General features: G+C 42.2%; 1 pseudogene across 1 annotated transcript in view; it reads right to left on the bottom strand.

Annotated features, from left to right (window-relative positions):
* Nucleotides 1–670: 670 nt before the first annotated feature.
* LOC308258479 (oxysterol-binding protein-related protein 9-like) overlaps nucleotides 671–14,506 on the bottom strand; it is a 29,555-nt pseudogene continuing 15,719 nt past the window's right edge. The window contains exons 2-6 of the transcript in view: nucleotides 14,240–14,504; nucleotides 9,829–9,848; nucleotides 6,833–6,876; nucleotides 4,530–5,959; nucleotides 671–854 (exon numbers count right to left, since the gene is read on the bottom strand). The product of the transcript in view is annotated as an oxysterol-binding protein-related protein 9-like (transcript). The remainder of the gene's footprint in view (nucleotides 855–4,529; nucleotides 5,960–6,832; nucleotides 6,877–9,828; nucleotides 9,849–14,239; nucleotides 14,505–14,506) is intronic.

Below are 14,506 nucleotides of genomic sequence, written 5' to 3'. Positions count from 1 at the left end.
TTCTTTCTTTCTTTCTTTCTTTCTGTAGTACTGGATATGGAAAACAGGGAAACGGGCATCTACCTCCAAGCTACATCCCCAGTCCAATTTTTTTATTCTTTATTTTGAAACAGGGTCTCACTGGGTTGCAAAGAGCCTCACTAAGTAGCTAAGGCTGTCCGCAACGATCTTTCTGTCTCAGTCTCTCAAATACTGAGATTACAAAGCGTGTGCCACCATGCCCAGCTCAATAAATGTCTTTTTGGAAATAAGCCACATAAAAAATATGTTTGTTTATTTTTAGTACTGTGACTTTTTTCTTCAAAGGTGAGAATGCCATTTTTTTCTCTGAGGAAATTTTTTCCCCACACTCCTAAATATTCTTAAAACTTAATGGTATCATGGACTCTGGGGTTCCCTTGAAGAATCTGTTATTGTGCTAAGGACTCTGGAGGACCCTAAACATTAGGGAAAACCTGAGTGTTATCCCTGGCCCTGGTCCAGACCTGCACTACAGGTGCTTTCTGCCTCTGTGAGTTTGACTGTCTGTTGTAGACTGGCAGTGTCAGCACCAATCCTACTGGCCTCTTGGGCTGTTGAATGGGGAAAGAGCTCTCTCATGTGTGACATCCAGCACAAACATACATGAGCCTATACTGCTATGGCGGTATATAGGGGCAGCATACTGCTGTCACAGTGCTGCCAACGAGCCACTCGAATGCTCAGAGATCCTTGTGTACATCAAAGATACTGAGATTTTTCTGTTCCTTTTTTGCTTTGTATAAAATTCTGGGCAATCTTCTGCCATCATAGGTCCCAATATTCTAGACATGGGGTAATAAATGGCTCCAACCTTTAAGGAGGTTATAGTCTGGCTGTGGGAAAAAGGCAGAAACATGTGGATACTTTATGAAAGGTAAAATATGCTTCTTCTCTTTGCCTGATTTTTAAATATTGAAATGTCTCAGGGCTCTTTCCCCTTTTCTTCATATCTGTACTCCTTCTGTGTATGATTCTTCCCTTCCTGTGACTATAAAAACCATATGGCTGGATGTGGTGGCACACGCTTGTAATCCCAGAGCTTGGGAGTCTGAGACAGGAGGATCACAGAGGTTCAAAACCGGCCTCAGCTACTTAGTGAGGCTCTCAGCAACTTAGTGAGACCCTGTTTCAAATAAATTATAAAATAGTGCTGAGGGTATAGTCTGGAGGTAGAAAGCCCCTGGGATCCACTCCCCAGTACCACATACACACACACACACACACACACACACACACACACACACACACACAAAACATAGGCAGGGACATGCCCGGCTATCTCCTCAGCCCTGGCTCTACCCTGAGCTCTTGCATCTACGTAGAAATTCTCTAAATGCATCTCCTCCTTAGATACCTAGTGTGTAAAACCAAGCCTTTCCTTATGTCTGCTCATCCACCGGCTCCCTCATCCCTGCGGATATTACCAGGCTCCACCCCATCACTGTGGTCTTGATTTTCATATTCATAGCACCATTTTCATCTGAAACTGTGCTTTTGCTTTCTTATGTGCTCTTTCACTGAATCTCTAAAGTAGAATGCCTGACATGTGACAGACATTAAATCAATAATTGTATGAATTAAATGCAAAAGATAAACCCCCAGTTATATATAGTAAGTGCATATAGAGGGAAATTCCTGTGGGCTTGGAAAGTTAATAGTAAGCCCCATGTAGTGAAATCTAAAGCCAGTTTGTACCAGCTCACAAGAGCTGATTATCACATTTTCAGGATGACCCAGTTGTTAAACACAGCCATTATTTTTTGAAAGTAAAATTTTATATACTTCTATTTATGCATTATAATTATATATCAGAGTATGTTTCAATGTGATACAGGCATATACACATACAGCTATTGGTGTACTTCCCTCCCCATTCCACTTCACTTCTTAGTATTTTTCCAATAGAATTAAAGTTAGAATAGTGTACTGATACATGCATACCCTGTCTATAACAGCACCATTCACAATAGCCAAATTATGGAATCAAGCTAGGTATCCATCAACAGATAAATGGGAAAAAATGTGTTTTATACACACTGTGGAATTCTACTCATCCACAAAGAACAAAATTATGTAATTTGTAGGAAAATGAATGTAACTAGAGAATACTATGCTAAGTGAGATCAGCCAGTCTCAGGTTTATAAAATTTTTCTTATATGTGGAAGCTAGAGAAAAAACAGGAAACATAAAGGGCTTTGAATTCGTGTGAAAAGAAAACAGTAAAATAGTGGAAGTGGATTGGGGGAGGAAGGATGGTAACAGTTCAAGCATAGTCATTATTAAAAATTAAACTAAATTAACTTATAATTAAGTACTCAGCTCATCATTTCTTAATTATTTTAATACCACCTAGGCTCTTGAGACCGTTTAATTTCATTATATCTGCTGATAGGAAAAGCTTTAATTTTTTTCAGGTTGAAATACAATCTAATAATAGTTCCATTCCAAAATAAAAGTTATAATAGATAAAACCATAAAATATTCTAACATTTGATTTTTTTTTTTAATTTATTTATTTATTTTTTTTTAACAATTTTTTTTTATTGAACATAAATAGTATACATTTACACTATATTTGGTGCCCTCTCCCCCCGCCCCCGTTTTCTCCCCCCCCCCACCAATGGTTGGCCAGGTTAACCATGTCTTATTCATAATTTTACACATGTTCAGGTGAAGATGCTCCTTAATCAAGATCGGCCTTTCTCCTCTCCTATCTTTCCATTAAAACTTAGCTAGTATTTCCCCTCTAATATCTGGGGTCCTACTGGTATCCTTTGTGTTTTCTAGTTTGGGCATATTAGAGGAAACATGTGTATCTTCTCCTTCTGTGCTTGGCTGATCTCACTTAACATGATGCTTTCCAGGGCTTTCCATCTTCTTGCAAATGATAAAATTTTGTTCTTCTTTATGGCTGAATAGAATTCCATTGTGTGTATTTCCCACAGTTTTGCTATCCATTCATCTGTTGATGGTGGTCTGGGTTGGATCCATATTTTGGCTATTACAAATTGTGCTGCTATGAACATAGGTATGCATATGTTGCTGTATTTCTCTGAATTCAACCCTTTTGGAAAGATACCCAGGAGTGGTATAGCTGGATCATATGGTGGATCTATTCCCACCTTTCTTAGGAATCTCCACACAGATCTCCATAGTGGCTGAACTAGTTTGCACTCCCACCAACAGTGTAAAAGAGTTCCTCTTTCCCCACATCCTCGCCAGCATTTGTTGTTGTTTGATTTCTTTATGCTTGCTACTCTCACTGGGGTTAGATGGAATCTCAGTGTAGTTTTGATTTGCATCTCCCTGATGGCCAGTGATGAAGAACATCTTTTCATGTATCTATTAGCCCTTTGTATCTCTTCTTTTGTGAAGTGTCTATTTAGTTCATTTGCCCATTTCTTGATTGGGTTGTTTGTTTTGTTGGTGTAGAGCCTTTTGAGCTCTTTGTATACTCTGGATATTAGCCCCCTATCAGAATGGTGGCTGGTAAAGATCCTTTCCCATTCTGTAGGCTTCCTCTTTAGGTTATTGATAGTTTCCTTTGATGAGAAGAAACTTTTGATTTTAATACATTGCAGTGATTTGCTAAAACAACTCTGAGGAATCAATATTTATAATAGATCTAATATTTATAAAATATCTGTCATCAGATGCATATATATGTGTATATCCAAAATCATATGTAACTAGGAAACATCAGGTATATATGAATCCAAAATTATATGTAACTAGGAAACAGAGGTTGTGTGTCATGCCGTAATAGTAGACTTAGAGAGAAGAGTGACGTTTAGATTTGTAAATGCTTTTCAAAGCATGAGGTCTGGAAAAGGATCTTGTTTCAAACTCTGAAGTTTTCTCAGGACTGAAATCAAAATCATAACTGCCACAGAGGAAAAAAGGGAAGCTTTTCCCACTTTAATTGTTGGTCTGTGCCAGAATCCAGTATTCCTGAGATAGGAACCACCACAATAAGGAGGGTGTGTCAGGTCCTCCCGAAGGAAAATTGCTGCTTAGTGAGGCCTCCTGCTCTGGTCACCAGGTGAAAACTTCATTTGCCTACTTCTTAGCACCAAGACGTTTTGGTATTCTTCATCATAAATCCAGTATTCTCCATCTTCATGGAGTAACATCGTCTCCCACTGAGCTTACTTCTCCTTCCTTTCTCCAGCTTCTGCTCTGTCTTTCCTCAAGTCTGCACTTGCTTCAGTTGCTGCATCAGTGTCTCTAATTTTTAAATTGAAAGTGACTGCCTTCCAAAGGCAGCAGAACGCATACTCATTCTGACCGTCTAACTTCCTTTCTTCATGGTTATAGGCAACTTTTTTTTTTTTTTGGCGGCATTTGACCTCCGAGCTATATCCCCTGCCCTATTTTTTACTCTTTATTTTGAAACAGGTTCTCACTAGGTTGGGAAGGGCCTCACTAAGTAGCTGAGGCTGTCCCTGAACTGTGATCCTCTGGTCTCAGCCTTCTGAATGCTGGGATTACAAGTGTGTGCCACCACGCTCGGCTAGGCAACTTCTTGATATCTACAAAAACCATATATTCCCTTATTGCATACTTTGCATGTATTACCCATTCCATTCTCTTTCAATTGAGCAAAAAGACTTCCTGTCATTTGGAGAAAAAAAATCTCAGCAGTGATTCTCTGCTTCTTACCCCCATAGAAAGCTTTGAGAATGTAAGGTTCATCATAACTGAGAGATGAGACACAACCCTGCTCTAGGTTGTACACTCCAACTGACTTCCCAAGGAATTCTGATTTAGTCCAGATATGAGCATTGGATTGTATCTTCTTGTTAAAATACTCAGCATAAAAGGTTGAAATGGGTGGATGATAGAAAACCTGCTTAGCCATGAATGTTACACTATTTTTGAAAACCCAAGAGACTGGTCCTTCTGAAACTAGCTTCCATGCTCTCTTCAGTATCATTGGATAGTGTTCAGTGACACTGTATGATCTCACCCAAGATTGGGTTGCATGGCTTTTGCCAACCAACCTTTCCTTCCTGAATGGAAGGCAGAGAGGTGCCACTTCACAACCTGAACCATTTGATCCCTGAGATCTCTCTGGTCACTAATGCTCACTAACAGGTTCAGATGTGCAAAGAAGTCTGCATACATTTCTAAAAGAGATCTTTCTTCAAGAATAAATGTTAGAAGAAATGCCTTAGTAGGATCCATCCCAAGCCTACCCCTGACAAGAGATGCATAATAACACTCTGTGCTCCTCCACTCACTTGGCCTCTTTGTCATCATTAGAGTCAAAAAGATTGGTGTCACTTGTAAAATTGGACATGAAATAATTAATGACTCTGGTATCTGGTCACTTCAGGCTAGTTTCTGTGTCAGGACAGAGGCAGATTCAGAAGAATCTATTAAGCACTTTGGAGTTGAACTACTTTGATAGAATTAATCTGCATCATAAATTTCATCTTCACTGCTAGAATAAGAGAACTCTGAGACTATATTGGAAAAAAGTTGACATGGCCGTGGACTGCTACCAGGTCTAACTTGGTAGACCTTGGATTCTGATGATGTCCTAACGTCATTAATACAGGTCCAACAGGGAGGGAAAATGGACTCTGCTCTGACTTGCACAACTGAGCAGGTTCTGGAAGCAAAGCAGTCTGTGAAGGCATTGTGCTGATCACAGGCTCCAAAGGACTAGGTTGATATATTGTATCCACAGGATTGATAGTATTTATAATTCCATCTGTGCACTTCTCTACATTGTGCTGGTAATCTTCAGCAACACAATGCAGTGTTTAATTGATTCTACAATGCTATTTGTTGTCTCTTTGAGAATTTCAGTTTTCTTTCTCTGTTTGTCATCTTTACAGTTTTGAAGCTTTTCATCAAAAAGCTTTAATTGTTCTACCGAGATTTGTAGGTAAGCATCTGCCTCTATCAGTTTCTTGTCAGTCTTGGACACTAGGAAGAGATACTGAATCCAAATCACCAATGGGGCAGTGGAGGAAAGCAGGGACAGAAGAGACACTTCCAGAGCACTCTCCCAGCGGCCTACTTCCTCCAAGCAGGCCCTACTTCCTACAGTTTCTATCACCTCCCAATAATTGACTCAAACTAATAATCCATCAAATGGACTCATCCACTCATATAGTTAGAGCCCTTATGATCCAATCATTTCTCCAAAGGTCTAATGAGTCTTTGGGGGGAACATTACATACCAAAACTATAATAAGAACTCCGGGCAATTGCGCAGAAAAGCTAAAGTCCAAAGAAAGGAAATTGGAGAGATAATGGACTGAGTCTAGCAGAACCTTTAGGCTAAGAGGTTTGGATTTTATCCTATAGGGAATGGGGCACCCCTGACATTTTTTCAGTAGCCATGTGATAAAATGAACACATATAGTATATGCTCAGTGAATACCTGAGGAATGTATTGAAAGAGTATTTTGGGTAGAGCAAGACTATTCATACTTCTTTACATGTCTTACCAATTCTGTAAAGAATTTACACAATAATTCTGAATATGTGCGCTTAAGATATCTGCCAGGAAGAAGAATTGTTTTCTACTAAAACTTACTTTTCCAAATTTTTGTGAGCTGCATGAAATTTAACTTAGACTGCACTTAGACTATAGATTGAGGGTCCCTTTGCCCCAAATAGAGGAAACTGATGTCACTAGAACCAAAAATGTAGAGTAAGGTTGAGCAATTTGATGGAGGCTCCACATGATTCACTGTATCCACAGGAAAAAAAAGCCCCCAGGACTTTTATTGCCAATAAACCTGCCAACATACCCTCTCTGCTGACCTGAAAAGTATTTCTCAGTGTACTTACCTAAGGATGTGTTTCTTGCCACCGGTGAAGCTCATTAGTAGCAGCTGAAAGTAATTAGAGGACTAATTACAGTGGAGTAATGAGGGAACTCAGCACTAATGATGTGATCGTCTTTGTTACCCGTTCAGCAGTGTTTTTTGTGTCTCATCTGTAGTTGCAGGAAGAACATGTATTCTGCTAAATAGCAAAGGGGTCTTGCCATTTTTATTGTAAGAACATCACAGTTACAAACATGATGAAGGACATTTGCTGCCTTTCCTCATAAAAAGTGAATAATGCATCCAACAGTGTGAATGGTACCCGAGCCCTTATGGTTAATCTCTCCTTCTTGATATAAAGACAGGTATACATGACAAGATAATATCTAAAATGGTAAGGCAAAATAAGGAAGGTAGTTTTTTTATACTGGGGATTAAACCCAGGGATGTACCTCTGAACAACATCCCTAGCCCTATTTTATTTATTATTTTAAAGCACAGTTTCACCGGGCATGGTGGCACAAGCTTGTAATCCCCGTGCTTGGGAGGCAGAGACAGGAGGATCGCGCAGGTTCCAAGCCAGCCTCGCTGACTTGAGACCCTGTTTCAAAATAAAAATATAAAATAGGAGGGCCCCCTGGCCCCGACCCTGGGTGGGTGGGCAGGCGCTGGCGGGGTACCCCTAGGCGACCCCCCTCTCCACCCGGAAGGACCCCGTGGTCCGGGCCCCCTGGCCCCAACCCTGGGCGGGTGGGCAGGTGCTGGCAGGGCACCCCTAGGCAAACCCCTCTCCACCCAGAAGGACCCTGTAAAAAAGGAAAAGAAAAAGAAAAAAGGAAAATATCAGAGAGGGGTCAAGGAGGTGGTGGATGCCAGGATACTGACGATGCAGACAAAACTTATCCAAATGAACTGGAATTATTGGAAAAATTCCCCGCTAAGGAGAACTGCTTCTTCTCTACATTGTTAAGAATCGTGGACATCAATCACCTGTAAGGAGAGAGAGTTTAGCGGAGACCAAGGAGAAAGGCGGTGCTGAAAGCGGTCTCCGCGTTGGCGGTGGAGACTTGTATTCAGGAGAAGCAGAAATCAGAGCTTACCAACCTTTTTTTTTTTTTTTTTTTTTTGAGAAATTACACCAAAGGTTGAATGCTACCGTCGCGCATGCTTAGGAAGACTGGACAACATTCAGAGTGGAAAAAGAGCTTGGGAAAGATTTGAAATGGTGGAGGCAGTGGCAATGGCAGTGGCCAGTACTCAGGGGAGGCAGAGATCTGATGCATTACACCTGAAACCTTTGAAGTAATGACCCAAGAGGCAGAATGCTACTATCACCACGCACCCTCGAGAATGTGGGACAAATAGTTGGGTGAAGAGGGTGCTCAGATTAGAGCCTGCTGAGGGGTGAGGCCAGTGACGGACACAGCAAAGCTGGGATCGGAGCCTGCTGTGAGACAAGGCCCATGCTGGGGCCTCCGAGGCTGGGATTGGAGGCTGCCAAGGGGTTAGGCCGGTGCCGGGGCCAACGGCTGGCATCGGAGCCTTCCATGAGGCAAGGCCGTTATTGAGATCTCCAAGGCTGGGATCAGAGCCTGCCGAGGAGTTAGGCCGGTGCTGGGGCCAGCGAGGCTGGGATCAAAGCCTGCCACAAGGCAAGGCCGGTGCAGGAGCCTCCGAGGCCGGGATCAGAGCCTGCTGAGGGGTTAGGCCGGTGCCGGGGCCACTGGCCAGCATCGGAGCCTTCCGTGAGGCAAGGCCACTATTGAGGCCTCTGAGGCCGGGATCGGAGCCTGCTGAGGGGTTAGGCCAGTACTGGGGCCAGCGAGGCCGGGATCGGAGCCTGCTGTGAGGCAAGGCCGGTGCTGGGGCCTCTGAGGCCGGGACTGGAGCATGCCAAGGGGTTAGGCTGGTGCTGGGGCCAGCGAGGCTGGGATGGGGCCTGCCGTGAAGCAAGGCCGGTGCTGGGGCCTCTGAGGCCGGGACTGGAGCATGCCAAGGGGTTAGGCCGGTGCCAGGGCCAGCGAGGCCGGGATTGGAGCCTGCCGTGAGGCAAGGCCGGTGCTGGGGCCTCTGAGGCTGGGATCGTAGCCTGCCGAGGGGTTAGGCCAGTGCTAGGGCCAACGGCCGGCATCCGAGCCTTCTGTGAGGCAAGCCATTATTGAGGCCTTCGAGGCTGGGATCGGAGCCTGCCGAGGGGTTAGGCTGATGCCGGGGCCATCGGCTAACATCGAAGCCTGCCATGAGGAAGGCCGGTGCTGGGGCCTTTGAGGCCGGGATCAGAGCCAGCTGAAGGGTTAGGCCAGTGTTGAGGCCAGTGAGGCCAGAACTGGGGCCTCCCATGAGGCAAGGCCACTGCTTGAGCCAGTGAGGTCTGGATCAGTCCACCGGATAGCCAGGCCACAACTGGGGCCGTCAAGAGTGGGACTGGTATTTGCAACACGGCATGCACAGAGAAATATCACAGAAAATTAAAACCAGATGCTTCCGCTAATCAGCAATAATAGGAGGAAAGGGGCAACAGGAAGTAGTCGAGCTATAGAAAGGGCCCTATAGTGAAGCAATTAAGGTGACCAATCAGAGGGTATGGAATAGGGGAGGATGGAGCCTCTTTAAAAAACAGGAGGTACATAAACATATGTATCAAAGTTAATCACCAAACAAGCATGGGATTGAGGGAGGGGGAGGGAATGGGATGGGGACTGGATGAGGGCTAATTGGATGATGTGTGCTTGTATATCCTCTCAAGTCTTACATTCCAATGTGATGTATGATTACAATGCACCAATAAAAATAAATTTAAAAAATACATAAAATAGGTCTGTGAGTGTATCCCAGAGGTAGAAGGGTTTCCAGGAACCCCAGTACCACCAAAAAAGAAGAAAAGAAAAGAGAAGAAAACACAGTTTCACTAAGTTACCTTGCACTTGCCTCGAACCTGTGATCCTACTCTATCAACCTCTCAAGTACTAGAATTACAGGTGATACCACAGTGCCCAGCTGACAGTAAGGAGATCTTACCAATGACATAAGTGTACTTGCTAAAGAGAAAGGAAAACAAAAAACTTTAATTAGAAACATTAGTGTCTTGGTCCAGACAGACATGTTCAGTCTCAAAATAATGAAATACTGAGAAATTTTATCAGGATGCTTGGTTTAAAAAAAAGATGACTATATTGTAAATATTATTACTCTGGACGTAAAAAATATAGTAGATAAAATGATGTGATTAGTCATTTAAAACAAATGTTTCCACATATAATTATATAACACCTGTAGGACAGTCTGATAATGATGATGTTGTTGACAAGAATAATGATAAAATTACTGAGATTTCTTTTGTGTGTGTGTGTGGGGGTGGGTGTCTGGGGATGGAGCCCAGGGGCATTTGACCTCCAAGCTACACCCCCCCGCCCTATATTTTTATTCTTTATTTTGAAACAGGGTCTCACTGAGTTGCAGAGGGTCTCACTAAGTAGCTGAGGCTGTCCATGAACCACGAGCCTCCAGGTCTCAGCCTCCCAAATACTGGGATTACAAGCGTGCACCACCACACCCGGCTAAATTATTGAGATTTCTAAGAAAATGTATGAAATATAATCTAAATAAAGAAATCTTTTATTTTACTTAAGTTTAACAGACTATATGGTCTATAGCAAAAGAATCTATTTCAAGGTGTTTTGAGTGTTGAAATTATTTAAAATGGCTGTCTTTGGGAAGCAGGAATGCCCCTGGTGATTAGTATACCTCACCCAATTCACATCTAATGGATTAATGAGACCTTAATCTAGCTGGGTGTAGTTGACCACACCTGCAATCCCAGTATTTGAGAAGCTGAAACAGGAGGACTTCAGGTTTGAGGACAGCCTCAGCAACTCAGAGAGAACAACTCAAGACCCTCAGCAACATAGCAAGATACCCTGTTACAAAATAAAAAATAAAAAGAACTGGAGAGTGTAGCTCAGAGGTAGAATGACCCAGAGTTTTATCCCAAGTACCAAAATAATAAATAAATAAACCTTAATTTCTTTTCTCCCTTATGTCTTTCTTGGCCAAAGGAAGATTTGTGTCTTCTATTGAGATTCCCTGCCTTTTATTCATCCCCAGTTACTCTCCTCATTGCTTCCAGGAAAAGCTTTGCCACATCTCAAGTTTGTCCCAATTTTGTGGTTGCTCCCATCCCAGCAGGCACACAGGCTTTCTGGCTCCATTCTACCTCACTCCCTCCATTATCTCCTGATGTCTAGCTCCTATACCCTATATCCATCCATAGCCAAAATATCTGTGATTTCAATGAAAACTTTGTTCTTCTATGTCCTTTGAGCCTGTATTTACCTAATACTGTTGAGAAAATTTTCTCCCTCACTTTTTCTTAAGCTCTTACTCAAACCACAAGACTTGGCTCAGGTAATATCTCTATGCACTTTTCTTTATTCTACTTCTCTCTAATCTGAAATCTCAAATGCTTCTCTTTCTCTCTTTAGTCTGAATTCTCAAATGTTTCTCTCTCTCTTCTCTCTCTCTCTCTCTCTCTCTCTCTCTCTCTCTCTCTCTCATTTCCACCTTAAATTATCAGATAATTCAATGCGTAATGAATATTTATTGAGTATATACTGTGATAAAGGAATTACTTTTATTTCTAAGGATACAGCCATGAACAAAGGAATCCACTGCCCTCATGAAAGGCAGGGAAATGCAGGTTCAAAACAAAGCCAAATTTCATAGTGTTTCCTAATGTTAGTACAGAAAAAAAACTGAGAATTTTAGACTCCTAAAAGAAAGAACCAATAAAAAGTCTTAGAAATGTAGACCTTAAGCCGGGTGTGAGGATACATGCCTGTAATTCCAGTACTTGGAAGTCTGAGATAGAAGGATCGTAGGTTTGAGGCCAGCCTCAGCAACTTAGCAAGGCCCTCAGCAACTTAGTGAAACCCTGTTTCAAAATAAAGAATAAATTAGGTCTGGGAATGTAATTCAGAGGTAGAATACAGAGGAGGGACACAAGAAGGATAAGAAGGAAAAAAAGAAAAGGAATGTTGACAAATTAACCTCAACAAGCATTTCTTCAGTGACCTTATTTTCAGTTCAAGGAAACCTATAGCAAACGTATGTACATGGACTTATTCAATAAAGGCAGTTTATTGATAGCAGAGTTTATTGATAGCTCCTCGTGTGCAATCCCTGCCATCTTCTGACTCCTTATTGAGTGTTTCTTCATTCTTTCAAACTATGATAATTTTCTGACAATCTATATATTACATAGCCTTACCCAGTAAGGTCAAGTATGGGATCCAAAGCTTAGGTGATTTTCCCACACTATCCATGGTTTAGCCAGAATGATGGCTTCCTAAGAAAGCCATTTCTCTATGAAATTATGTTAAGAGGCAGGACTCTGGAAAGGCAGCAGTATTCTCTGTGTCTCTGTCCCATTATCTGAGGCCATTTGGACACTGTGGTGCCGGCTGTGAGGACGTGCCGATGGACAGGACAGATGGAGCCAGGATGCAGCTTGCAGAAACACCTGCTCTTCGTATGCAAGACTTCTGTGAGAGGCAACCTGAATGAAGACTCATATTTTGACATTCCCATTCTGACTCATATTTTGACATTCCCACTCTCCCTGTGAGTTTTGAATGTGCAACTTAGTAATGAAGAAGGTCATACCTTCAAGCCTCTACTGCTGCTACCTTCTGCAGGAATGCCCTTCCTACTCTGCTTCATCCAAGTGAACTCACTCTTCCTGGCCCTCCTCTACACTGCTCAGATTACTCCTGCCTTCCCTGAAAGCCCCTCCCTCTGAATCAGTGTTTCTTCCCCATTCTTGTTTTATATTTTTTAATGGTGCATTGGATTTACACACCATGATAAGATTCAGAGTGAATCATTTATACATGCACATACCACATGGTGCATTTCCCTGCACATCAGACCCCATCCCCCCTCTTCTCTCCATATACATGTTAGTGAGATTGGTAGTGACACCTTCATATATGGACACAATATTATTTAAACTGTTCCCTTCCTCAGGCCTCCTTTTTCTTTCCTCTTCTCTCCCAATCCTATTCTGCTATTCTACTGGTTTCTCTCCTCATTTATCTGGAATCGCTTTAGTTTCTGTTTTCTCTGTACCTTCTACCATTTTAGAGAAAGCATACAACTCTTGACTTTCTGAGGTTGGCTTATCTCACTCAGCATAATTTTCTCCAGTTCCATCCATTTTCCTGCAAATAACATAATTTTGTTCCTCTTTAGGGTTGAATAAAATTTCATTTTGTGTATAGACCATATTTTCTTTATCCATCCATCTGTTGACAGAAACCCAAGTTGGATTTTTTTTTTTTTTTTTTGCGGGTCTGGGGATGGAACCCAGGGGAATTTGACCTCCGAGCTACACCCCCTGCCCTATTTTTTATTGTTTATTTTGAAACCAGGTCTCACTAAGTTGCAGAGGGCCTCACTAAGTATGTGAGGCTGTCCGCGAACCATGATCCTCCAGGTCTCAGCCTCCAGAATGCTGAGATTACAAGTGTGCGCCACCACGCCCGGCCTCTAAGTTGGTTTCTTAATTGGGGTATTGTGAATTGTGCTTCTATAAGCCTGGATATGCATGTATCCCTATGGAATTGCGACTTTAATTATTTTGGAAAGGTCCTGAGGAGTGGTACAGCTGGGTAATAAGGTGGTTCCATTCTTAAGTCTTTTGAAGAATCTTCATACTGGTGTCTATAGTGTTTGCACCAATTTACAATTCCACTAATGTTGTAAGAGAGTTCTTATTTCCTTGCAGACACCAGAATTTGTTATTATTTGTATTTTTTATTACTGCCATTCTAACTGGAGTTAGATGAAATATCAGTTCAGTTTTGATTTGCATTTCCCTGATTCCCAATGATGTTAAAAATTTTTTTGCTTTTTTTTGCCATTTGTACTTCTTCTTTTGAAATGTGCCTATTCAGTTAAATTACAGATTTTGTTTTTACTTAAACCAGAAATTATTAATCCCAACACTTTTGACGTTTGAGGCCAGATAATTATTTGTTATCCCTTGTGAATTTTAGGTTGTCTTGCAGTACCTGTGGCCTAGGTATTTAGTAACACTGCCCTAAAGTCATGACAATCAAAAATATCTCCAGGCATAGCCAAATATCCTCTGGGACCAAAATCACCTTAGGTTGGAAACTACTAATTTACACCCTCCTGCATTTCCTAGTAACAATAGCAGCAATAGCTGCTTTCAGGGATTATGCACTAGGAACTTGGCCAAGCACTTTACATAAACTCATTCTAGTTCCTCAGATCTAGAATACTAGCCTGACTTTAGGTATGGTGATTCTGAGCTAGGAGAAGTCAAGTAACTTGCTCAAGGTCCCAGAGCTGAATAGTGGTAGAGCTGGGCAGTCCTTCTGACTCCAGGACCAATTCGCATAATTACCAGTCTGCACAATCGGACCTCCCTGCTCAGGTTCCTGCCAGCGTAACCCTGAAACGTGTCCTCTCATCCCTGCCCATGGTTGTTCTTTTGCAGCATTCACAGAGGCACAGTTATTGGGCCACCCAGAGACTCCAGGATGATCAGTCAATGTCCCCTCTCCAAAGACACAGATCTCAGGTCTGTAGGGTCCATCTCCAAACACAGAAATGCAAGAACCAGCTGAGCAGAGATCTGAGTCACAGCTGAGCAGGGGCTCTTCTTCAAGCT

The sequence above is a fragment of the Muscardinus avellanarius genome, assembly GCF_963383645.1.
Source record: "Muscardinus avellanarius genome assembly, chromosome: 1".
NCBI lineage: Eukaryota > Metazoa > Chordata > Mammalia > Rodentia > Gliridae > Muscardinus > Muscardinus avellanarius.
Note: the sequence above shows the minus strand (reverse complement) of the source record. Positions and strands in the feature narration are given on the sequence as shown.